A 25409-nucleotide genomic window follows, 5' to 3' on the forward strand; every position below is an offset into this window, starting at 1 on the left:
CTTTAACTCTCAACTCATGACCTCTTGTTTGAATCTCCCCCACTCTCAATGGAAAAAGCCTATCCATGTCAACTCTATCCATCCCCCTCATAATTTTAAACGTCCCCCCTCAACCTACTACGCTCCAAAGAATAAAGAGCTAACTTGTTCAACCTTTCTCTGTAACTTAGGAGATGAAACCCAGGCAACATTTTAGTAAACCTCCTCTGTACTCTCTCAATTTCATTGACATCTTTCCTATAATTCGGTGACCAGAACTGCACACAATACTCCAAATTTGGCCTTGCCAATGCCTTATACAATTTCAACATTACATCCCAACTCCTATACTCAGAATGATAATTGAAAAATCACATGCTTTTGGTTTTATTTATTTATTGAAGGGGTATAATGAAACACAGTATGACAACGAAAATCTTTCATGTTTCATGAACTTTTTCCTGTCTGTCTTTATTCCAGCTGCACGGCAATGAAGGCTATGTGTGAGCGAGCATTTCAGTTACTGTGCAGCTGTGCTCCTGTGCAGCTTAGAGGGAACAGTGCCCCCTCCCAAAGGCCAGTAATCATCAAGAATTGAAGGAGTTAGTGTGTCGAGAAATTGTCCATTGCTGTAAAAATAATAGGCTTGTATTGTAATTTACCAATATTGACTAGGCCGCCCGGTGTGTCAAGAGCCTGGACAGGGTGGAATTTGCAAAATGTGTCCAGCAAAGTTTTCTGAGCCAAGATGCTGAGAGACCTCTGGTAAGGTGCAGTGCTGGAACTCTACCTTCATTCCTTGTCAAGATGGCACCAATCTGTGATGTCCGTCCACATCACGTTCCTTAGGTTCGTGGTTGTAGTTACAGTGTGGGCAGTTAGGCATCAGGTTAAGGATGAGGAAGAATTAGAAGTTAGGGTAGTAAAGGAACAGACAGGGGCAGGAGTTGGTGTTTGAGTCAAGCTGGTGCCAAGATGTGAGGTTCGTTGATGACATGGCTTAGACTTAGCTGTGTTCTTTAGTTCTGGTGGGATGGTTTGGGGGATGGGAAGGGGAGTTAGGGGTCAGGTTAGGGATGATGAAGAATGAAAAGTCAGGGGTAAGAGCCTGTTTGTGGGGTCCAGGTTGGAACAATCCACGGTCGAAGGTCAGCAATCGGGATGTCAGGTTGGGTCAACGGGTGCTGAGCAGACCAGCAATTCCAAGGTTCCCAGATCCAGAGCTGGGGTCCATATAAGTTGGAGTCAAGAGTGCTGGTGCCTCCACCCCATCCACCAAGATCAGATGTCTGTGGGAGTCTGGAAACTGAGGCATGAGGCACTCTGCTGTCAAAAGTCAATGTCAGAAGTGGGCTGAGAAGTGCCAGATGGAGTTCAACCCGGAGAAGTGTGAGGTAGTACACTTTGGAAGGACAAATTCCAAGGCAGAGTACAAAGTAAATGACAGGATATTTGGTAGCGTGGAGGAGCAGAGGGATCTGGGGGTACATGTCCACAGATCCCTGAAAGTTGCTTCACAGGTAGATAGGGTAGTTAAGAAAGCTTATGGGGTGTTAGCTTTCATAAGTCGAGGGATAGAGTTTAAGAGTCACATGATAATGATGCAGCTCAATAAACCTCTGGTTGGGCCACACTTGGAGTTCTGTGTCCAGTTCTGGTCTCCTCACTATAGGAAGGATGTGGAAGCATTGGAAAGGGTACAGAGGAGACTTACCAGGATGATGCCTGGTTTGGATAGTACACATTTTGATCAGAAATTAAGGGAGCTAGGGCTTTACTCTTTGGAGAGAAGGAGGATGAGAGGAGACATGATAGAGGTGTACAAGATAATAAGAGGAATAGATAGAGTGGACAGCCAGTGTCTCTTCCCCAGGGCACCACTGCTCAATACAAGAGGACATGGCTTTAAGGTAAGGGGTAGGAAGTTCAAGGGGGATATTAGAGGAATGTTTTTTACTCAGAGAGTGGTTGGTGTGTGGAATACACTGCCTGAGTCAGTGGTGGAGACAAATACACTAGTGAAGTTTAAGAGACTACTGGACAGGTATATGGAGGAATTTAAGATGAGGGGTTATATGGGAGGCAGGGTTTGAGGGTAGGCACAACTTTGTGGGCTGAAGGGCCTGTAATGTGCTGTACTATTCTATGTTCTATGTTCTATACTGAGGGTTGGTCAGTCAAGGCTCAAAGATCAAATTCATGATTGGCAAGTCTTGGGGTCAAGGTCCAAAGGTCAAACCCATGATCAACAAGTTCTGGTGGGCAAAGTACAGACCAGACTGAAGGGTGAAGGCCTGATGTGTACAGGCCTGGCAGTCCAGGCCAGAGATTGGAGATTTGAGGCCCCCAGCACATCCTTGGATATGACACATTCCAGTGTGTGTTCTGATGTGCATGTGATAAATAAATCTGAATCTGAAAAATATGACCTCTTCTTGGGAAACAAGGCAGGGCAAATAACCAAAGTGACAGTTAAGGAGCATTTGGCTCCAGAGACCATGATTCAATAGGTTTTCAGAGAGCAATGGAAAAGGTTAGGTCAGGTTCACAGGTTAGAGTGCTAAACTGGAGAATTTTTGGAGAATTAGACAGGATCCAGTAGAATTCAAAGTAAAATTGTTCTCAAAGTACATATATGTCACCCAGAGATTCATTTTCTTGCAGGCATACCCAATAAATACATAATAGAATAATAACCATAATTGAATCAATTGAAGACTGTACCAACTTGATCGTTCAACCAGTGTGTAAACTGGATGTGAACTGTGCAAATACAAAAAGAAAGAACTAATTATAATACATAAATAAGCAATAGATATTGAGAACATGAGTCCAGAGGTTATGGGAATATTTTGATGATGGGGCAAATGAATTTGAGTGAAGTTATCCCGTTTGATTGAAGAACCTGATGGTTGAGGGGTAATAACTGTTCCTGAACCTGGAGGTGTGAGTCCTGAGGCTCCTGTACCTTCATCCTGATGGCAGCCGTGAGAAGGGAGCATGTCCTGGGTGGTGGCAGATCCTGATGGTGGATACTGCTTTCCTGCGACAACATTTCTTGTAAAGGTGTTCACTGATGGGGAGGATTTTACCCGAGATGGACTGGTCCATATCCATTACTTTTTGTCGGATTTTCTGTTGAAGAGCATTGGTGTTTCCACACCAGGCTGTGAGACAGGCAATCAATACCCATATACTCTCCACCACACATCTACAGAAGTTTGTCAAAGTTTTAGATATCTTGCTGAATTTTTGCAAACTCCTAAGGAGGTAGAGACACTGCTGTGCTTTCAACATAATTGTGCTTACATGCTGGACCCAGGGCAGGTTCCCCGAAATAATAACATGGAGAAACTTAAAGTTGAGGTGCACCTGTGCTGATGGAGGTTGTGGAGGAGATGTTACCAATCCAAGCTGACTGAGGTCTGCCAGTGAGGAAATTGAGGATCCAAATACACAAGGAGGCATTGAGGCCAAGATCTTGATGCTTATTGATTAGTTTTGAGAGAATGATGGTATTGAATCCTGAGCTATTGTTGATAAGGAGTATCTTTGCTGTCTAAATGTTCCAGGGTTGAGTGAAGAGCCAGTGTGGTGGCTGCTGCTGTGAACCTGTTGCTCTGGTAGGCAAATTAGAGCAGATCCACGTCACTTCTCAGGCAGGAGAACCTTTCAAAACACTTCATCACTGTGGATGTAAATGCTACTGGACGATAGTCATTCTTAGGAGGTCAATTAGGTGAGATTTCTTGCAGGGAAAGGAACAAATATCAAGAGAGATCTTTTTAAGAATGTGATATCAAGAGTCCAGGAGCAGCATGTTCCTACTAAGGTGAAGGTTAAACCTGGCAAGATAAGGGTGCCTTGGCTGACAAGAGATATTAAGGCCTTGGTCAAGAAAAAGAAAGAAGAATACCTTGAATTTAGGAGATTGGGGTTGAGGGAATCACTTGATGATTACAAAAAGATTAAGCATATTAAGAGTGCAATCTTCTTTATGACTTTATGTTGGGGGAGCAACATCGATTCTGGTGATGCAAAAAGACTAAATAAGTTCATCAGAAAGGCTGGACCCATCCTTGGCTACAACCCAGACTCTTTTAAGTTAGTGGTAGAGAGAAGGTCACTAAACAGTTATCCATTATGGACAATCTGGCACATCTTCTCCATGACCTACTGAATAAGCAGCAGAGCACCCTTTCGAATAGGTTCATTCAGCTCTGCTATCACAAAGATCGTTACAGAAAATCTTTCCCACCAAATTCAATAAGCATATACAACAGATCATCTCTGTGCGACAGGAGATCACACATCATAGTACAATGGAAAATGGCGGGAGGAGAAGATGGTGACGCGACACAGCTCACAGCGGCCACTCCGGTGGTGATGTCCGTTATTTATCAAGTAGGGTGCCGTGCACAATCCTGATTTGATGGAGACGGATGTGAGAGCACGGAGGAACATCTGGTGAAACTTCTGAAATGCCTGCTTCGCTGCTGCTGCTACTGTGTGGTCCAGAATCTCGGGAGGAGAAGGCCCCAAGTCCTCGGCTTTGCTTGTTGCTCGGCGGCTGGGGTGGGGTCAAAGCGCTCGGCAGAGGATGGTGCTCAGAGAGGCTGTGTCAGAGGGGCTGGTCGGAGGCTTGAAGTTTTTGGACAGACTCAGAGTCTGCTGCGGTCGGGTGCTTCCAATGGTGCTGCATCGGCAAGTTGGCGGTGCTTGGCGGTTCACGGCAGAGAGAGTTTCTCCCTTCTTCCGCCTGCATGAGATGATGAGTCTGTCGGGATTTGGAGACTTTTTTTTACCATGCCCATGGTCTGCTCTTTATCAATTTATGGTATTGCTTTGCGCTGTTGTAACTATATGTTATAATAATGTGGTTTTGTCAGTTTTAGTCTTGGTTTGTCTTGTGTTTTCTTGTGATATTATTCTGGAGGAACGTTGTATCATTTTTTAATGCATGCATTTCTAAATGACAATAAACGAAGACTGAGTGTCCTTATAATCTAATTTAAAAAATAGTCTCTGTTTTATTATTTTGTACATTATTATTGAAGAGTATTGTACATTATTGCACATTGGTAACTTGTTATTGTGAATATTATTATTCTGTACTTTTATTAATTTATATTATTATTATATTTATTGTTGTTATTTATTATTATTGCTAAGTGTGTTTTTAAATGTTGCTGCTGTAATGAAATAATTTCCTGCTCGGGATCAATAAAGTAATAATAATGATTTTATTTTACTATTATTAAAAGTGAAATCAGGAGGGCAAAGAGAGGGTATGACATGGATATGGTAGTTAAGCTTAAGGAAAATCCCAAGAGGTTCAATAAGAGTAAAAGGGTGGCTAGGGACAGAGTAATCCTCCTTGGAGACCAGCAAGGCCACCTAGTGCTTGTCTTGAGCCATAGAAGAGAGTGGGCTTTTTAACAAACATTTCTCCTCAATGTTTATTTAGGAGAGATCACGGTTTCACAAGGGATAAGGAAAAGGAATGGAGATGTTTTTAAGGACATTCATATTACCAGGAAGGAGAGGCAGTCTTACAGGGCATTAAGGTAGATAAATTTCCAGGGCCTGACTACATACATCCTTGGACTTTGTGGAAGGCAGATGAAATCACGAAGGCCCTTGAAGAGTTATTTGCTTCATCATTAGCCATTCATGATGTTCTTGAAGATTGGAAAATGGTTATTTTCATTCTTTTGTTGAAAGGAAGCAAGGACAAGCCAGGGAACTACAGATTGATTGGCCTGATAGCAGTACTGGAGAAGTTACCGGAGGGAATTCTGGAGTCTGGAGTCTGATTAGGAGTTAGTATTGCTTTGTATATGGAAAATTATGCTTGACAAACTTTTTGGAGATTTTTTGAAAAGCTAACCAAAATGGCAGATGAGAATAAGACAATGGATATTGTTTCTTTGGACTTTAGCAAGTCCTTTGACAAGGTCCTGAAATGTAGGCTGGTTTGGAAGGTTAGGCCCCTTGAAATATGAAGAGAGCTAGTCAGGTGATTCATAATTTACTCTGAGGTAGGAGGTGGTCGAGGGTTACTCCTCAGTATGTGAGTAGTGTTGTGCCACAGGGATTTGTGTTATGACCCTTGTTTTATTCGTTATTATGGAAATGATTTTGATACGAATGTACAAAGCTTGGTCAGTAAGTTCAAAGTTCAATACATTTATTATCAAAGTATGTATATATTATACCACCTTGAGATTCATCTCCTTACAGGCAGCCACAAAACAAAGAAACACAAAAAAAACAAAAAATGAGGCTGTCCAACACCCAATGTGCAGAGAGAAAATAAAGCAACTGGTGCAAGCAATAAAAGTAAGGAAATAGCACTCAAAACAAGTGAGTCCATTGACATGAAGCCCGGAGCAGGCCACAGACTCAGCCTCGGCTCAGCACAGAGCTGAGTAAACACTGCAGAGTCCTCAGACACAGAGCCCGGCTTAGCCAGAACAGATCACAGAGTCAGCCTCAGCTCAGTGCATAGCAGAGTAAACATTGTAGAGCCCTTAGGCACAGATCCCGGCTTAGCCGGAGCAGATCACAGAGTCAGCCTCTGCTCAGCACAGAGCAGAATAAATGTCATAGAGTAGCAAGGAGAATGGGCCTGGGCTTGAGCCTGACCCTTGTCTCTTGTCCCGACACCCTGTATTTTGAATGCATCTGGCCCAGTGTTTGAATTGTCCAGACATTGGGTCTTTCTTCGCACTTTGACTTGGGTCTTGTCACATCAATATGCCTGGGCCTGGACCTTGCCGCTATGTTTTAGCCCAAATTTTCAAATTGGCCATGTGCTTAGACTGATCAAACCTCACTCTTGGTTTAGGTGGATGGGCCTCAAACCTGCCTCTCCTCCACTCTGCTCACCCAGACTTTGCCTCACACCCACACACTCAGTCTGGCTATCATCCGCCTCTCCATTGTTTGTGGTGATCGTTTATCATAACTTATATGAGATAAAAGTGTTATTAATAAATTATTTAGTTGTATTCTTTGCCTCATTTCTTTGTTTGCAGCCAGTAAGTAGTCGCTGGGCTTCACCAGAACTATCTTAAACCAGAAGCCTATCAGTTGCGGATTGCACAAAATTAGGAGGTTTTTTTAAACAAACAAATTGTTTATTGTAAGTTACAGGGGAATCTTCATCAGTTCAGAAAGTGACAAATGGATTTCAGTACAGGTAAGTGTAAGGTGATGCATTTTGGAAAATCAAAGCAAGTGTCCAATTGCACAGTTCAGTGAAAGCAGTGCCACAGAGAGTCAGAGTAATGAGAAAGGTGTTCAGCCTTCAGCAGTCAGGGCATTGAGTGTAAAAGATGGGACATTATGGTGCAGCTGCCTACGCCATTGGAGAGATTGTGCTTGGCGTACTGTCTAGAGTTTTGGTCACCCTGATATGGGAGTGACATGGTTAAACTGGAAATAGAGTGCAGTAAAACTTCAAGAGGAGTGAGAAGGCTATCTTATAAAAATGGTGAAAATTATGAAATATGTAGATGGTAACAGACTATTTCCTCAGGGTAGTTGTCCAAAACCAGGGTTTAGGATGAGAAGAGAAAGATTTAAAAGGGGCCTGTAGAGCAAATTTTTCACACAGACAGTTGTGAGTATAAGGAATAGAGTCATAGAGTCATTGAGTATGACAACAGGGAAACAGGGGTCCAGCTGGTTTATCCTCCTGCTAGTCCCAATTACTCATATTTGATCCATAACCTCCCCTCATGTACGTATCAAATGTCTCTAAAATGTTGCACTTGTTCTCACCTTGACATTTCCTCCACAGATATTCACTACCCTCTGTGTAAAATAGTTACACCCTCAGGTCTTTTTTAATTCACCCTCACTCTCCTGCCCTCCAGGGAATAAAGCTCAGAGTGGCCAACCTCTCCCTGTAACTCAGGCCCTCTGGTCCAAACAGATCCTTGTGAATCTCTTGAGCAACCTCTCCAGCTTGACAAGGTGACCAAATTGTTCACAATACTCTGAGTGCAGCTTTACCAAAATAATGTCTTTGCTCCTAAAATCGATGTCCTGGCTGATGAAGGACAGCATGCTAAATCGGCGATTGCCGATTGCGTTGCCTCTGATCTGAGCCGATATTTATGTGCCGGGCGGCACCTAATTAATTAGCTTGTTTATTTTGGCTTTTTTCTTAAAGATGTGTTGGGTGTGTTCCGGCCACCGCTGCACCCTTGCATCCTTCGCGGCAATGTATCAGTCTGCGGCCCGGAGGTTGGGGACCACTGGATCAGGAGAATGGGCAAAGAAATGGCAGATGGAATACAATCAAGAGAAAATCTGCAGATGCTGGAAATCCAAGCAATACACACAGAATGCTGGAGGAATTCAGCAGGCCAGGCAACATAGATAGAAAAAAATTACAGTCAATGTTTTGGGCTGAAACCCTTCGGCAGGACTACAAGATGGAATACACTGTTGGGAAGTATATGGTCATTCACTTTGGTAGAAGAAATGAAGGGGTTGACTATTTCCTAAATGGAGAGAAAATACAAAAAACTGAGGTGCAAAGGGACTTGTGAGTCCTTGTGCAGGATTCCCTAAAGATTAATTTGTAGCTAGAGTCATAGAACACAGAATAGTACAGCACAGTACAGGCCCTTTGGCCCACAATGTTGTGCCGACCCTCAAATCTTGCCTCCTATATAACGCTCCACTTTAAATTCCCCCATATACCTGTCTATTACTCTCTTAAACTTCACTCGTGTATCTGCCTCCACCGCTGATCAGGCAGTGCATTCCACGCACCAACCACTCTCTGAGTAAAAGACCTTCCTCTAATATCCCCCTTGAACTTCCAACCCTTACCTTAAAGCCATGTCCTCTTGTATTGAGCAGTGGTGTCCTGGAGAAGAGGCGCTGGCTATCCACTCTATCTATTCCTCTTAATATCTTGTATACCTCTAAAATGTCTCCTCTCATCCTCCTTCTCTCCAGAGAGTAAAGCCCAAACTCCCTTAATCTCTGATCATAATCTATACTCTCTAAACTAGGCAGCATACTGGTAGATCTCCTCTGTACCCTTTCCAATGCTTCCGCATCCTTCCTATAGTGAGGTGACCAGAACTGGACACAGTAGTCCAAGTGTGGCCTAACCATAGTTCTACAGAGCTGCGTCATTACCTCGCAACTCTTAAACTCTATTCCTCGACTTATGAAAGCTAACACTCTATAAGCTTTCTTAACTACCCTATCTACCTGCGAGGCAACTTTCAGGGATCTGTGGACATGTACCCCCAGATCCCTCTGCTCCTCCACACTACCAAGTATCCTGCCATTTACTTTGTACTCTGCCTTGCAGTTTGTTCTTCCAAAGTGTACCATCTCACACTTCTCCGGGTTGAACTCCATCTGCCACTTCTGCATCCTATCAATGTCTCTCTGCAATCTTCGACAATCCTCTACACTATCTACAACACCACTAACCTTTGTGTCGTCTGCAAACTTGTCAACCCAGCCTTCTACCCCCACATCCAGGTAGTTAATAAAAATCACGAAAAGTAGAGGTCCCAGAACAGATCCTTGTGGGACACCACTAGTCACAACCCTCCAATCCAAATGTACTCCCTCCACCACGGCCCTCTGCTTTCTGCAGGCAAGCCAATTCTGAATCCACCTGGCCAAACTTCCCTCGATCCCATACCTTCTGACTTTCTGAATAAACCTACCGTGTGGAACCTTGTCAAATGCCTTACTAAATTCCATGTAGATCACATCCACCACACCACCCTCATCTATATGCCTGGTCACCTCTTTAAAGAACTCTATCAGGCTTGTTAGACACAATCTCCCCTTCACAAAGCCATGCTGACTGTCCCTGATCAGACAATGATTCATAGGTCCCATCTCTAAGAATCTTTTCCAACAGCTTTCCCACCACAGACGTAAGGCTTGCTGGTCTATAATTACCCGGATTATACCTACAACCTTTTTTGAACAAGGGGACAACATTCGCCTCCCTCCAATCCTCTGGTGCCATTCCAGTAGACAACGAGGACATAGAGATCCTAGCCTGAGGCTCAGCAATCTCTTCCTTCATCTCGTGAAGCAGCCTGGGGAATAATCCGTCAGGCCCCTGGGACTTATCCATCCTAATGTATTTTAACAGCTCCAACACCTCCTCTCCCTTAATATCAACATGCTCCAGAACATCAACCTCACTCATATTGTCCTCACCATCATCAAGTTCCTTCTCATTGGTGAATACCGAAGAGAGGTATTCATTGAGGACCTCACTCACTTCCACAGCCTCCAGGCACATCTTCCCACCTTTATCACTAATCGGTCCTACCTTCACTCCTGTCATCCTTTTTTTCTTCACATAATTGAAGAATGCCTTGGGGTTTTCCTTTACCCTACTCGCCAAGGCCTTCTCCTGCCCCCTTCTTGCTCTTCTCAGCCCTTTCTTAAATTCCTTTCTTGCTACCCTATATTGTTCAATACCATCCGATCCTTGCTTCCTAAACCACATGCATGCAGCCTTCTTCCACCTGATTAGATTTTCCACCTCACTTGTCACCCATGGTTCCTTCTCCCTACCATTCTCTATCTTCCTCACCGGGACAAGTTTATCCCTAACATCCTGCAAGAGATCCCTAAACATTGACTACATGTCCATAGTATATTTCTCTGCAAAAACATCATCGCAATTCACACCCGCAAGCTCTAGCCTTATAGCCTCATAATTTGCCCAGTTAAACATTTTCCTGTCCCCTCTGATTCTATCCTTTTCCATGATAATGCTAAAGGCCAGGGAGTGGTGGTCACTGTCCCCCAGATGCTCACCCACTGAGAGATCTGTGACTTGACCTGGTTTGTTACCTAGTACTAGATCTAGTATGGCGTTCCCCCTAGCCGGCCTGTCAACATACTGTGACAGGAATCTGTCCTGGACACACTTAACAAACTCTGCACCATCTAAACCCTTGGAACTAATCAGGTGCCAATCAATATCAGGGAAGTTAAAGTCACCCATGATAACAACCCTGTTATTTTTGCACCTTTCCAAAATCTACCTCCCAATCTGCTCCTCGGTATCTCTGCTGCTACTAGGGGGCCTATAGAATATTTCCAGTAGAGTAACTGCTCCCTTCCTGTTCCTGACTTCCACCCATATTGACTCAAAAGAGGATCCTGCTACATTACCCACCCTTTCTGTAGCTGTAATAGTATTCCAGACCAGTAATGCCACCCCCCTCCCCTTTTTCCGCCCTCCCTATCCTTTTTAAAGCACTGAAATCCAGGAATATTCAGAATCCATTCCTGCCCTGGTGCCAGCCAAGTCTCTGTAATGGCCACTACATCATAATTCCGTGTATGTATCCAAGCTGTCAGTTCATCACCTTTGTCCCTAACGTTTCTTGCATTGAAGTACGCGCACTTTAGCCCTTCTACCTTACTACCTTTATACCCTTCATTCTGCTTCTCTTTCCTCAAAGCCTCTCTATATGTTAGATCTGGCTTTACCCCATGCAATTCTTTCACTGCCCTATCGCTCCAGGTCCTATCCCTCTTGCAAATTAGATTAAACCCTTCCGAACTATGCTAGCAAACCTACCTGCAAGGATATTGCTACCCCTCGAGTTCAGGTGCAACCCATTCAATCTGTACAGGTCCCACCTTCTCCAGAAGAGATCCCAATGATCCAAAAATCTAAAACCCTGCCCCCTGCACCAACTCCTCAGCCACGCATTCAGCTGCCATCTCCTCCAATTCTTACCATCACTGTCACGTAGCACTGGCAGCAATCCTGAGTCAGTGGTGAGGAAGGCAAATGTGATGTTAGCATTCATTTCAAGAGGTCTAGAATATAAAAGCAGGAATGTAATGTTGAGACTTTTAAAATCACTAGTGATGCCTCAGTTGGAGTATTGTGAGCTATTTTGGGCCCCTTATCTTTGAAAGGATATGCTGAAACTGGAGAGGGTTCAAAGGAGGTTCACAAAAATTATTCCAGAATTGAAAGGCCTGTCATTTGAAGAGTTTAGATGGCTCTGGCCCTGTATTCACCGGAATTCAGAAAAATGAGGGGTGACCTCATTGAAGCCTATTGAATGGTGAAAGGCCTTGATCGACTGGATGTGGAGAGGATGTTTCCTATGGTGGGAGAGCCTAAGACCAGATGTCACAGCCTCAGAATATAGGGGCAACCATTTAGAATGGAGAGGAGGAGGAATTTCTTTAGCCAAGGAATGATGAAGCTGTGGAATTCTTTTCCTTAGGCATCTGTTGAGGCCAAGTCTATATGTATATTTAAGGCAGAGGTTGATAGATTGCTGATTGGTCAGGGCATGAAGGGACATGGGGAGAAGGAAGGAGACTGGAGCTAAGAGGAAATTTGGATTAGCCATGATGAAATGGTGGAACAGATGTGATGGGCCAAATGGCTTAATTCTGCTCCAATATCTTATGGTCTTGTATTCTTCGTCGACTTTCCCTTCAACTTCCACCCTGCCCTCAAATTTACCTGGTCTATTTCTGACACCTCCCTCCCCTTTCAATCTTACTGTCTCTTTTGCTGGAGACAGTTTACCTACTTATGTCTTTTATAAACCCACTGACTCTCACAGCTACCTGGAGTATGCCTTTTCCCACCCTGTCATTTGTAAAAATGCCATCCCCTTCTCTCAGTATCTCTTCTGCATCTGCTGTCAGGTGAGGCTTTTCATTCCGGAACTAATGAGATGTTCTCCTACTTCACAGAAGAGGGCTTTCCTTCCTCCACCATTAGAGCTGCCCTCATCCATTTTGCTTCCATTTCATACACATCTGCCCTCACCTCATCCTCCCGCCATCCCAAGGGCTCCTCTTGTCCTCACCTACCACCCCACTAGCCTCTGCATCCAGCACAAAATTCTTCGTAACCTCTGCCTTCTCCAACGGGATCCCACCACCAAGCACATCTTTTGCTCCCCTCCACTTTCCACTTCCCTCGGGGATCGCTCCCTACACAACTCGCTTGACCATTCGTCCCTCCCCACCGATCTCCATCCTGGTACTTATCCTTGCAAACACCTGCCCCTACACCTTTTTCCTGACTATCATTCAGGGCCCCAAACAATCCTTTCAAGTGAGATGACACTTCATCTTGTGAGTCTGTTGGGGTCATCTACTGTACCTTGTGGTACCAGTGTGGCCTCCTGTTTATCGGTGAGATATGGCATAGATTGGGAGAGCACTTCGCTGAGCAATTATGCTTCATCTGCCAGTAAAAGCAGGATCTCCCAGTGGTCACCCTTTTCAATTCTACTTTTGATTCCCATTCTGACAAGTCAGTCCATGGCTTCCTCTGCTGCTGCGATGAGGCTACACTCAGATTGGAGGAGTAACACCTTATATTCAGTTTGGGTAGCCTCCAACCTGATGGCATGAACATTGATTTCTCAAATTTCCAGTAATTGTCCCTTGCCTCGACTCCCTCACTATTCCCCAATCCCATTGGTGCTCCTCCCCCTTCCCTTTCTTCCATAGTCTTCTATCCTCTCATATCAGATTTCTTCTTCTCCAGCCCTGTAACCCTTTCACCAATAAACTTCCCAGCTCTTTACTTCACCCCTCCCCCTCTCCCTGTTTCACCTTTCATCATCACCTTGAACTTCTTCCTCCTCTCCCTCCCTCCAGCTTATAGCTCTGATTCTCAAAGAACAGGAAATCTGTGGATGTTGGGAATCCAAATACTCACCAAATGCTGGAGGAACTCAGCAGGCCAGGCTGCATGTATGGAAAAGAGTACAGTCGATGATTTGGGCTGAGACCCTTCAAGGACTCATGTTCTTTTCCAAGAGCGTGACAAAACAACAGCATTCAATGCAGACTACACACAAAGAATACTGGAGGAACTCAGCAGGCCAGGCAGCAGAATTGCTGAAGGGTCTCAACCCGGAACATTGACTGTACTCTTTTCCTCCAACATTTTGTGAGTGTTGCTCTGATTTTGTTCTTTTTTTCCAATCCTAATGAAGGATCTCAGCCCGAAACGTTGACTGTTTACTCTTTGCCATAGATGCTGTCTGGCCTGCTGAGTTCCTCCAGTGTTATTTTGTATGTTGTCTGCATTGAATACCATTGTTTTATCACCTCCTCTTAAAAGAAGTGAGGTAGTTCCAAAGCTTCAATGTCCATTTAGGAATCGGATGGCAGAGGGGAAAAAGCTGTCCCTGAATCACTGAGTGTGTACCTTCAGGCTTCTGTATCTCCTACCTGATGGTAACGGTGAGAAGAGGGCATGCCCTGGGTGCTGGAGGTCCTTAATAATGGACGCTGCCTTTTTGAGACACCGCTCTGTAAGGATGTCCTGGGTACTTTGTAGGCTGGTGCCCAAGGTGGAGCTGACTAGATTTACAACCTTCTGCAGCTTCTTTCGGTCCTGTGCAGTAGTCCCTCCACACCAGACAGTGATGCAGCCTGTCACAATGCTCTCAGTGGTGCAACTATAGAAGCTTTTGTTGGCATGCCAAATCGCTTCAAATTCCTAATAAAATATAGCCGCTATCTTGCCTTCTTTATAACTACATCAGTATGCTGGGACCAGGTTAGATCCTCAGAGATCTTGACGCCCAGGAACTTGAAACCGCTCACTCTCTCCACTTCTGATCCCTCTATGAGGATTGGTATGTGTTCCTTCATCTTACCCTTCCTGAAGTCCACAATCAGCTCTTTCGTCTTACTGACATTGAGTGGCAAGTTGTTGCTGTGACACCACTCCACTAGTTGGCAAATCTCACTCCTGTATGCCCTCTTGTCACCACCTGAGATTCTACCAACAATGGTAAGCAAATTTATAGATTGTATTTGAGCTATGCCTAGCCACACAGTCATATGTATTCAGAGAGTAGAGCAGTGGGCTAAGCACACACCCCTGAGGTGCACCAGTGTTGATCATCAGTGAAGAGGATATGTTATCACCAATCTGCACAGACTGTGGTCTTCCGGTTAGGAAGTCAAGGATCAAATTGCAGAAGGAAGTACAGAGGCACAGGTTCTTAATACAATCACAGCAGAGGCTGAACAATGGTTGAAACAAACTTGGAATGTTGAAGGTCAGGTTGCTGGAGTAAATGGAAATACTTATAAAACCACAATGCATACTTTGACTCTGTATAAAACCGATGATTTTCAGGATGACATACACTCTGAAGACAGTATGTGCAGCACGTTCTATTGCTAGCAGAGCGTCTCGTGTATCTGATACCTCCCTTGCACACATTAGGATGAGGTGGATTTAGCTGACTTATGCACAAGGCAACAAATATCAAAGGATAAACATGCATTGGAAGAACAAGAGAAACAAAGAGGAGACAACTTCAGAGAAGTGAAGAGCAACTTCGGAGAGGAAAGAAGCTGATACAAAGAAAGATGGAGCAACTTAATTTGCAGCCAAGATGGCCAAAGTGAAAGCGCTGAAGGCTTCAGGTGCTATTGGTGCTAACTGTGTTCTAGCAGGAGAGCTCTATGGTGAGAGTCCCCATGTTGGCATGGCACAGAGAAAATCCAACATACTCATTGCTCTCCTGGTCAACATCTTCCAGATAGGCTACAAAACTGCTTATTTTACTTCTTTTACATCTGTTTTTCATCTTACATGTGTTTCTGGAACTGTTAGAGCCTGTGATTTACAGACCGGAGATTGATTGAGTGATCCAGCAGTTCGCTATCTCTGAGAAGATTCTGGGAAGCGAGCATGTACTCGAACGGCCTCAAGGTGAAGAAGCTTAGAGATGGGACATGAGCCGATGTTTGACTCCATTTTGCCGATTAAAGCATCAAGGACGATTGAGACATCGAGGTGAATGTGGAAGGCAAGTGAGTGTTCAGCGCTGACTTCCTGTCACTTGATTGTTGAGGGGCTCCTTCTGCTGCTGGAGAAGGAGCCTGTGAGTGACATGTTGTTGCATGGTGGCTCATAGGCCTTTGCATTTGAGTGTTGTTTCTCTCTCCATGATGTCAGAGGAAGTTACCATGGTTCTGTGTTTATGAATTGGACTATTGCATTTATGGACTATGGATTTTTTCAGACTTCTAGTTTTCAGCCATTCCTTTTCATTTTTTTGTGGAGGGAGGGGTTTGGGAGTTGATGTTCTTATTGCCGTTTTTTTATTTTTTTTGTGTGGGGGGTGAGTTTGATGTTTCTTTCTGAACAACATTTGTGGTTTCTCATTGTTTAGTGGCTATCTGGAGAAGACAAATCTCACGGTTGTATATAGATACATATGTTGTTAATAAACTTTGTTCCTCAGGTGTCTGTGAGGCACGAGTCTAGACCCCAAGGGGTAGTTCAGGGTGTTCACTCTCAGCCTGCAGTAGTGAGGTTTTCTGAATCTATGCTATAACCAACAGCAGGAGGTGCTTCTGACGACATTCATTTGCAGTTTGGTGACACTCATGTTTCAGAAGATAAAAGTCTAAATAGTGAGCTATGAGGACCTTGAAGACATTATGAGGACATTGATGATTATGGTGACTTTCTCTATTTTCTTTGACAGTTCACTGGAAGTTACCCTAGAGCAAGGATATCTCAAGGCCAAAGCTTTACCACAGGAACATCTGGGTGATGAGTACAGAATTGCTGTGGCCTACATGGAAAAGGCTCTTTCTCAGTGGCATATCAAATCAAAAGATGTGAAAGGTTTTCAAGACTACAGTCTTTTTCTTAGAGGCTGTTGCAATGAAATCAACAAGGTCAGTGAAAGTAAAAGGGTTTTGGCCCGAAACATTGACTGCACTTTTTTTTTTCCATAAATGCTGCCTGGCCTGCTCAGTTCCTCCAGCATTTTCTGTGCGTTGCTCAGATTTCCAGCATCTGCAGGTTTTCTCTTGTTTGTGAAAGTAATCTTACATTGTGCCTTTCTTGCAATTCACAGATAACCATTTTCCATTGACACATGAGCTTGTCATGTCTGCTAATATGATGATTGTCATAAAGCAATTGCCCTACATGCTGAGCGATAAATGGAGATCAATTCTCCATGTGAACCATAAGGTTACTTTAATTGACATTGTTGATCTCATTGAAAGGCAGGTGAAGATTGCTACATGCCCAGTGTTTGGGAATTTATACAATGCTACATCACCTGCAGCAAGCAAAGGCATAAACAAAACTAAGTCACTAATTCAGTGTAAGGCTAAAGGAAGCAGCTTTGCCACTACTGTGATCACTGTTGAAAGTGAAGGTAAAGCTGAAACTAGAAGTGATGAAAAGGGCACAGATTTCAAACGAGCCGTGGAAGAATCAAACACAGCAGCAAGTAATGCCCTAGTATCTAATGGCCTTATGGGGGGCTGATACTTATACTTTATACTTTATTGTCGCCAAACAATTGGTACTAGAACGTACAATCATCACAGCGATATTTGATTCTGCGCTTCACACTCCCTGGATTACAAATATTAAAAATAGTTAAAATTAGTAAATATTAAAAATTTAAATTATAAATCTTAAATAGAAAATAGAAAAATGGAAAGTAAGGTAGTGCAAAAAAACCGAGAGGCAGATCCGGATATTTGGAGGGCACGGCCCAGATCCGGGTCAGGATCCGTTCAGCAGTCTTATCACAGTTGGAAAGAAGCTGTTCCCAAATCTGGCCATATGAGTCTTCAAGCTCCTGAACCTTCTCCTGGAGGGAAGAGGGACGAAAAGTGTGTTGGCTAGGTGGGTCGCGTCCTTGATTATCCTGGCAGCACTACTCCGACAGCATGTGGTGTAAAGTGAGTCTACGGATGGAAGATTGGTTTGTGTGATGTGCTGCGCCGTGTTCACGATCTTCTGCAGCTTCTGTTGGTCTTGGACAGGACAACTTCCATACCAGGTTGTGATGCACCCTAGAAGAATGCTTTCTACGGTGCATCTATAAAAATTAGTGAGGGGTTTAGGGGACAGGCCAAATTTCTTTAGTTTTCTCAGGAAGTAAAGGCGCTGGTGGGCCTTCTTGGCAGTGAACTCTGCTTGGTTGGACCAAGTCAGGTCATTTGTGATATTGACCCGAGGAATTTAAAGCTTTTGACCCGTTCCATTTGCGCACCACCAATGTAAATTGGGTCGTGCGGTTCGCTACTCCTTCTGAAGTCAACAACCAATTCCTTCACCTTGCTGATGTTGAGGGATAGGTTATTGTCTTCGCACCATGCCACCAACTTCTTAATTTCCTCTCTGTACTCAAACTCATCATTACCCGAGATACGGCCTACAATTGTTGTGTCATCAGCAAACTTATATATCGAGTTTGATGGAAACTTGGCTACACAATCATGGGTGTACAGTGAGTACAGCAGGGGGCTGAGTACACAGCCTTGTGGGGCACCGGTGCTCAGAGTGATTGTAGAGGAGAGCTTGTCCCCTATTTTTACAGCCTGGGTCCTGTCTGTGAGGAAGTTGAAGGTCCAGCTGCAGATCTGAGTGCTAAGGCCCAGGTTCTGGAGCTTAGGAATCAGTTTATTTGGAATGATGGTATTAAAGGCAGAGCTGTAGTCAATGAAAAGGAGCCTTACTTATGCGTCTTTATTCTCCAGGTATTCTAAGGTGGAACGTAGGGCCAGAGAGATGGCATCTGCCGTTGACCTGTTGCTCCGGTAGGCGAACTGCAAAGCGTCGAGGTTGACCGGTAGGCTGTGGTTTATGTGTGCCATAACCAATCTCTCGAAGCACTTCATAGCAATTGATAAACTTCCTGTTATTCCAGTTCAGGTGAAGTCTGAGAAAAGGAACAGGACAGTGGTTACTTATGCTTCCTGAGATCAAGGACATACAGCAGTGAGCCTTGAGAGAGGGAAGGGAAATGCCCGGATAGTGGAGAAAACACCAATGGCTGTCCCGCTCAGCAACAATTATCTTGTTCTGGATGCTGTTGAGGGGGATGACCTGACAGGGGACGCCCATGGTGACCGGGTCTCTGGCACTGACCCTGGCGCTGTTGTGCAGGAGAGAAGGAGGGAAAAGAGGAATGCGGTAGTCATAGGGGATTCCATAGTCAGGGGAACAGACAGGAGATTCTGTGAGCCTGACAGAGATACCCGCATGGTGTGTTGCCTCCCAGATGCCAGGGTACGGGATGTCTCGGATCGGGTCCTAAATATTCTGAAGGGAGAGGGTGAGCAGCCAGTTGTCTTGGTACATGTTGGTACCAATGACATACATAGGACAAAGGAGGAGGTCCTGAAGAGAGATCTCCAGGAGTTAGGAAGGAAGCTGAGAAGCAGGACCTCCAGGGTAGTAATCTCGGGATTGCTACCTGTGCCACGTGCTAGCGAGGGCAAGAATAGTCGGATCAGGCAGATGAATGTGTGGCTGAAAGACTGGTGTAGGGGGCAGGGCTTCAGATTCTTGGATAATTGGGATCTCTTCTGGGGGAAGTATGACCTGTTCAAAAAGGACAGGTTACACCTGAACCCGAAGGGGACCAATATCCTGGCGGGAAAGTTTAATAGAGCTGTTAGGGGGGGTTTAAACTAATTTGGCAGGGGGATGGGTACCAGAATGATAGAGCGGAGGAAGGGGAAAACAAAAATAAATCTAAGATAGTGAGCAGTAAAGATGTCAGGAAAGACAGGCAGGTGATGGGGCAAATTTGCAGCCATTGGGATGAGTTGCAGTGCAATAAGTTTGCAGTGAAATCAAAGCAAAAAGTATCAAATACTGGTCTTAAGGTGTTGTACGTAAATGCATGCAGCATAAGGAATAAAGTGGATGATCTTGTTGTACAGCTGCAGATTGGCAGGTATGATATCGTGGCCATCACTGAGACCTGGCTAAAGGATGCATGTCTCTGGGAGCTGAACGTCCAAGGATACACGGTGTAGCGGAAGGATAGGAAGGTAGGCAGAGGGGGAGACGTGGCTTTATTGGTAAGAAATGATATTAAATCATTAGAAAGAGGTGATATAGGATCGGAAGGTGCAGAATCTTTATGGGTTGAGCTAAGAAATTGCAAGGGTAAAAGGACCCTGATGGCAGTTATTTATAGGCCTCCAAACAGCAGCAGGGATGTGGACTACAAATTACAACTGGAAATAGAAAAGGCTTGTCAGAAGGGCAGTGTTATGATAATTGTGGGGGATTTTAACATGCGAGAGATTGGGAAAATCAGGTCAGCACTGGATCTGAAGGGAGAGAACTTGTAGAATGTCTGCGAGATGGCTTTTTAGAACAGCTTGTTGTTGAGCCCACTAGGGGATCGGCTGTACTGGATTGGGTATTGTGTAATGAACCGGAGGTGATTAGAGAGATCGAGGTGAAGGAACCCTTAGGAGGCAGTGATCATAACATGATTGAGTTCACTGTGAAATTAGAAAAAGAGAAGCCGAAATCTGATGTATCAGTATTTCAGTGGAGTAAAGGAAATTACAGTGGCATGAGAGAGGAACTGGCCAAAGTTGACTGGAAAGGAACACTGGTGGGAAAGACAGCAGAGCAGCAGTGGCTGGAGTTTATGCAAGAAATGAGGAATGTGCAAGACAGGTATATTCCAAAAAAGAAGAAATTTTCGAGTGGAAAAAGGATGCAACCATGGTTGACAAGAGAAGTCAAAGCCAAAGTTAAAGCAAAGGAGAGAGCATACAAGGAAACAAAGATTAGTGGGAAGACCGAGGATTGGGAAGTTTTTAAAACCTTACAAAAGGAAACCAAGAAGGTCATTAAGAGAGAAAAGATTAACTATGAAAGGAAACTAGCAAATAATATCAAAGAGGATACTAAAAGCTTTTTCAAGTATATAAAGAGTAAAAGACAGGTGAGAGTAGATATACGACCGATAGAAAATGATGCTGGAGAAATTGTAATGGGAGATAAGGAGATGGCGGAGGAACTGAATGAGTATTTTGCATCAGTCTTCACTGAGGAAGACATCAGCAGTATACCGGACACTCAAGGGTGGCAGGGAAGAGAAGTGTGCGCAGTCACAATTACGACAGAGAAAATACTCAGGAAGCTGAATAGGCTAAAAGTAGATAAATCTCCCAGACCAGATGGAATGCACCCTCGTGTTCTGAAGGAAGTAGCTGTGGAGATTGCGGAGGCATTAGCGATGATCTTTCAAAAGTCGATAGATTCTGGCATGGTTCCGGAAGACTTTTGGAAAGTGTATGGTTATGCACTTTGGTAGAAAAAATAAATGGGCAGACTATTATTTAAATGGGGAAAGAATTCAAAGTTCTGAGATGCAACGGGACTTGGGAGTCCGCGTACAGGATACCCTTAAAGTTAACCTCCAGGTTGAGTCAGTAGTGAAGAAGGCAAATGCAATGTTGGCATTCAGTTCTAGAGGAATAGAGTATAGGAGCAGGGATGTAATGTTGAGGCTCTATAAGGCACTGGTGAGACCTCATTTGGAGTACTGTGGGCAGTTTTGGTCTCCTTATTTAAGAAAGGATGTGCTGATGTTGGAGAGGGTACAGAGAAGATCCACTAGAACGATTCCGGGAATGAGAGGGTTAACCTATGAGGAACATTTGTCCGCTCTTGGACTGTATTCCTTGGAGTTTAGAAGAATGAGGGGAGACCTCATAGAAACATTTCGAATGTTGAAAGGCATGGACAGAGTGGATGTGGCAAAGTTGTTTCCCCATGCTGGGGGAGTCTAGTACGAGAGGGCATGACTTAAGGATTGAAGGGCGCCCATTCACAACAGAAATGCAAAGAAATTATTTTAGTCAGAGGGTGGTGAATCTATGGAATTCATTGCCACGGGCAGCAGTGGAGGCCAAGTCATTGGGTATATTTAAGGCAGAGATTGATAGGTATCTGAGTAGCCAGGGTATCAAAGGTTATGGTGAGAAGGCGGGGGAGTGGGACTAAATAGGAGAATGGATCAGCTCATGATAAAATGGCGGAGCAGACTTGATGGGCTGAATGGCCTACTTCTGCTCCTTTGTCTTGTGGCCTTATGGTCTTGTGAACAAGCTCAATCTGTCAGGAAAAGGAATTCACATTCTCTTACGCACCATGGTTCAAGAGAAGGTTGTGAGTAGCTACGTCATTTCAGAATTGGAAGTGACTGGTTTAGATAGTGTGAACTGCCTAACATCTATATATAGGAAACTATGCCTATCTACAAAGGGAACATTCCTCGTCAGAGAGATCTTCAGGAAGGGTCTCACCTAAAGCAGATTAATTTGCCAGAAATTGAGCTGCTGATAGGGCTGAATCTACCCAAAGCATTGGAGCCATTGTAAATGATATTCAGTGTTAATGACTGGCCCTACGCAATCAGAACAATGCTGGGTTAGACTATTAATGGACCATTGAAACCTGGTTTGTCAAGAGATGATCACGATCCAGAATAAACCACTTACCAGAAAGAGGACATTGTGTGAATGGTAAGATTTGATGTCTCCTGTGTCTTGGTAGCATGTAGTTGTAATTATTCTATGATAATAATTAGGGGGCTGGAATGTAGGAGCCATGCACCTGTTCTCTATCAGCACTGTATTCTGATTTGCACATTTATTATGGCAACTAGTCACTTGACTGGGGGCTTGGTAAAACATTATTATTGGATTGATCAGAGTGTGTAGCACACAAGATAAATTCCCGTGCTAGGTCATCAGCAGCGGCATTGGTTTGTTCAAGTTGCCGCTACAATTGGTCTTATATAAGAACAAAACTGCTGGCCCTGTAGATTTTGCAATTCTTTTCTTTTCAGGTTTTGGTCTTAAAGGCTGAACTTGCCACCATAACGTTTCTTTGCAGTGCTTTCCCGATCCTAATTGTTTGTTGTGCAAAATGTCTTTAGTCTGTTCTCTTTGTCAGTCAAAAGCACAACCAGAATCATTCCTTCCTGTGTCTCCAACTGTTTTCCATCATAGCTGAATTCAAACAGAAACTGTTTGTTTCATGCCTAATCTTCTCTGGCCTTGGTATGGAATTAACTCTCACCATACAGCTTTCTTCTCGTTTGCGTGCCTACAAATGTTTTTGAATTCCCTTTTACATTTTTTGCCAGAAGAATTTCCTCTCATGCTCTCACTATGCCTTTTATATTTTCTTGTTGATTCCCCTTCTGAACTCCTTGTGATCAACCAAACAGCTGTCATCTGTTTCTTTGTTCATCCCCATTCTACCTTCTATCTCTTCGCCCATCAAGAGATTTCTGGCTTTAATTACCCTAACTGGCTCCCATATGAAAACATCCCCAGACTCTCAATGAAACATCACTATCTCAAAGACCCCCATTGCTCAATTACAGTTTTATCTGCCAAGTTTGATTATAATGTACTTGGACCTTCCCATTCACATTGGTCCTTCTCCAGCGGAAAGTTATTTTGCTTTTTCAAATCTATTTTTATAGTTGTGTTGAAATTTCCAGTGTGCTATAGACATTCTGGAGGTTAGGGCTCACCCAGATTCCCAGCAGAGTCCAAAGTCCATCCCAAAGTAAGTCAAATCGGTGATGCTGATAGCCTCCAGATCCAAGGTAATGGGGAAATATCATGAGGAAAACATATACATGGTCACGTGCCATCAGATCAGACAATAAAACACTGCCCTAACTTTATAACTTCTTCTGCAGACAAAGGAGATTCACTTCCCATTGAAAGTGTCCATTATCATCAACATGCCCCATGTTTGACCTAGTGTCCCACTTTTTTTCATGCCTCCTAACCTCACTTGTTTTCTCTCTTTCTCAGTTCTGATCAAGAGTCAGCATCAGAAACATTATATGCTCCTCTGTTCACAGAACCAGCACAGACATTGTGGGCTGAAGGGCTTGGCCCACGTTCTAGCTCTCAACACAGTGAGAATGACAGTATATCCTGGTCTTGCCACGGTGTCTGTGAATGAGCTTAAAACAGTTTCCACTTCCCCTGTGAATCCCCTCCTGTTCACAGTGACTGTGAATGAGTTTAAAACAGTCTCCACTTCTCCCTGTGAACCCCACCCTGTTCACAGTGTCTGTGAATGAGTTTAAAACTGTCTCCAGTTCTCTCTGTGAACCCCCTCATGTTCACAGTGTCTGTGAATGAGTTTAAAACAGTCTCTACTTCCGCTGTGAACCCCGTCCTGTTCACAGTGTCTATGAATGAGCTTAAAACAGTCTCCACTTCTGTCTGTGAACCCCATCCCATTCACAGTGTCTGTGAATGAGTTTAAAACAGTCTCCACTTCTCCCTGTGAACACCCTCCTGTTCACGGTGTCTGTGAATGAATTTAAAACAGTCTCCACTTCCCCTGTGAACCCCATCCAGTTCACAGTGTCTGTGAATGAGTTTAAAACAGTCTCCACTTCCGCTGTGAACCCTGTCCTGTTCACAGTGTCTGTGACTGAGTTTAAAACAGTCTCCAGTTCCCTCGTGAACCCCATCCTGTTCACAGTGTCTGTGAATGAGTTTAAAACAGTCTCCAGTTCCCCTGTGAACCCCATCCTGTTCACAGTGTCTGTGAATGAGTTTAAAGCAGTCTCCACTTCTCCCTGTGAAGCCCATCCTGTTCACAGTGTCTGTGAATGAGTTTAAAGCAGTCTCCACTTCTCCCTGTGAACCCCATACTGTTTACAGTGTCTGTGAATGAGTTCAGAACAGTTTCCCCTGTGAACCCCATTCTGTCCACAGCCAAAGTTCACACAATTAGTTTGGTTTCAATCCTTTCATACTCTAAAATTGGCTCCATGTTCTAGAAACACACATCAAAGATGCTCGTGAACACAGCAGGCCAGGCAGCATCTCTAGGAAGAGGTACAGTCGACGTTTCGGGCCAAGATCGTTCGTCAGTACTAACTGAAGGAAGAGCTAGTAAGAGATTTGAAAGTGGGAGGTGGAGGGGGAGATCCAAAATGTTAGGAGAAGACAAGAGGGGGAGGGATGGAGCCAAGAGCTGGACAGGAGTTGGCAAAAGGGATATGAGAGGATAATGGGACAGGAGGTCCAGGGAGAAAGAAAAGGGGGGGGGGAAACCCAGAGGATGGGCAAAGGGTATAGTGAGAGGGACAGAGGGAGAAAAAGGAGAGAGAGAGAAAGAATGTGCGTATATAAATAAATAACGGATGGGGTATGAGGGGGAGGTGGGGCATTAGCGGAAGTTTGAGAAGTCAATGTTCATGCCATCAGGTTGGAGGCTACCCAGACGGAATATAAAGGCCGTGGATAGACATATCAGAATGGGAATGGGAGGTGGAATTAAAATGTGTGGCCATTGGGAGATCCTGCTTTCTCTGGCGGACAGAGCGTAGGTGTTCAGCAAAACAATCTCCCAGTCTGCGTCGGGTCTCACCAATATATAGAAGGCCACATCGGGAGCACCGGACTCAGTATATCACCCCAGCCGACTCACAGGTGAAGTGTCACCTCACCTGGAAGGACTGTCTGGGGCCCTGAATGGTGATAAGGGAGGAAGTGTAAGGGCATGTGTAGCACTTGTTCCGCTTACAAGGATAAGTGCCAGGAGGGAGATCGGTGGGGAGCGA

Source organism: Mobula birostris, chromosome 4 (genome assembly GCF_030028105.1).
Source record: "Mobula birostris isolate sMobBir1 chromosome 4, sMobBir1.hap1, whole genome shotgun sequence".
In the NCBI taxonomy this organism is placed as follows: domain Eukaryota; kingdom Metazoa; phylum Chordata; class Chondrichthyes; order Myliobatiformes; family Myliobatidae; genus Mobula; species Mobula birostris.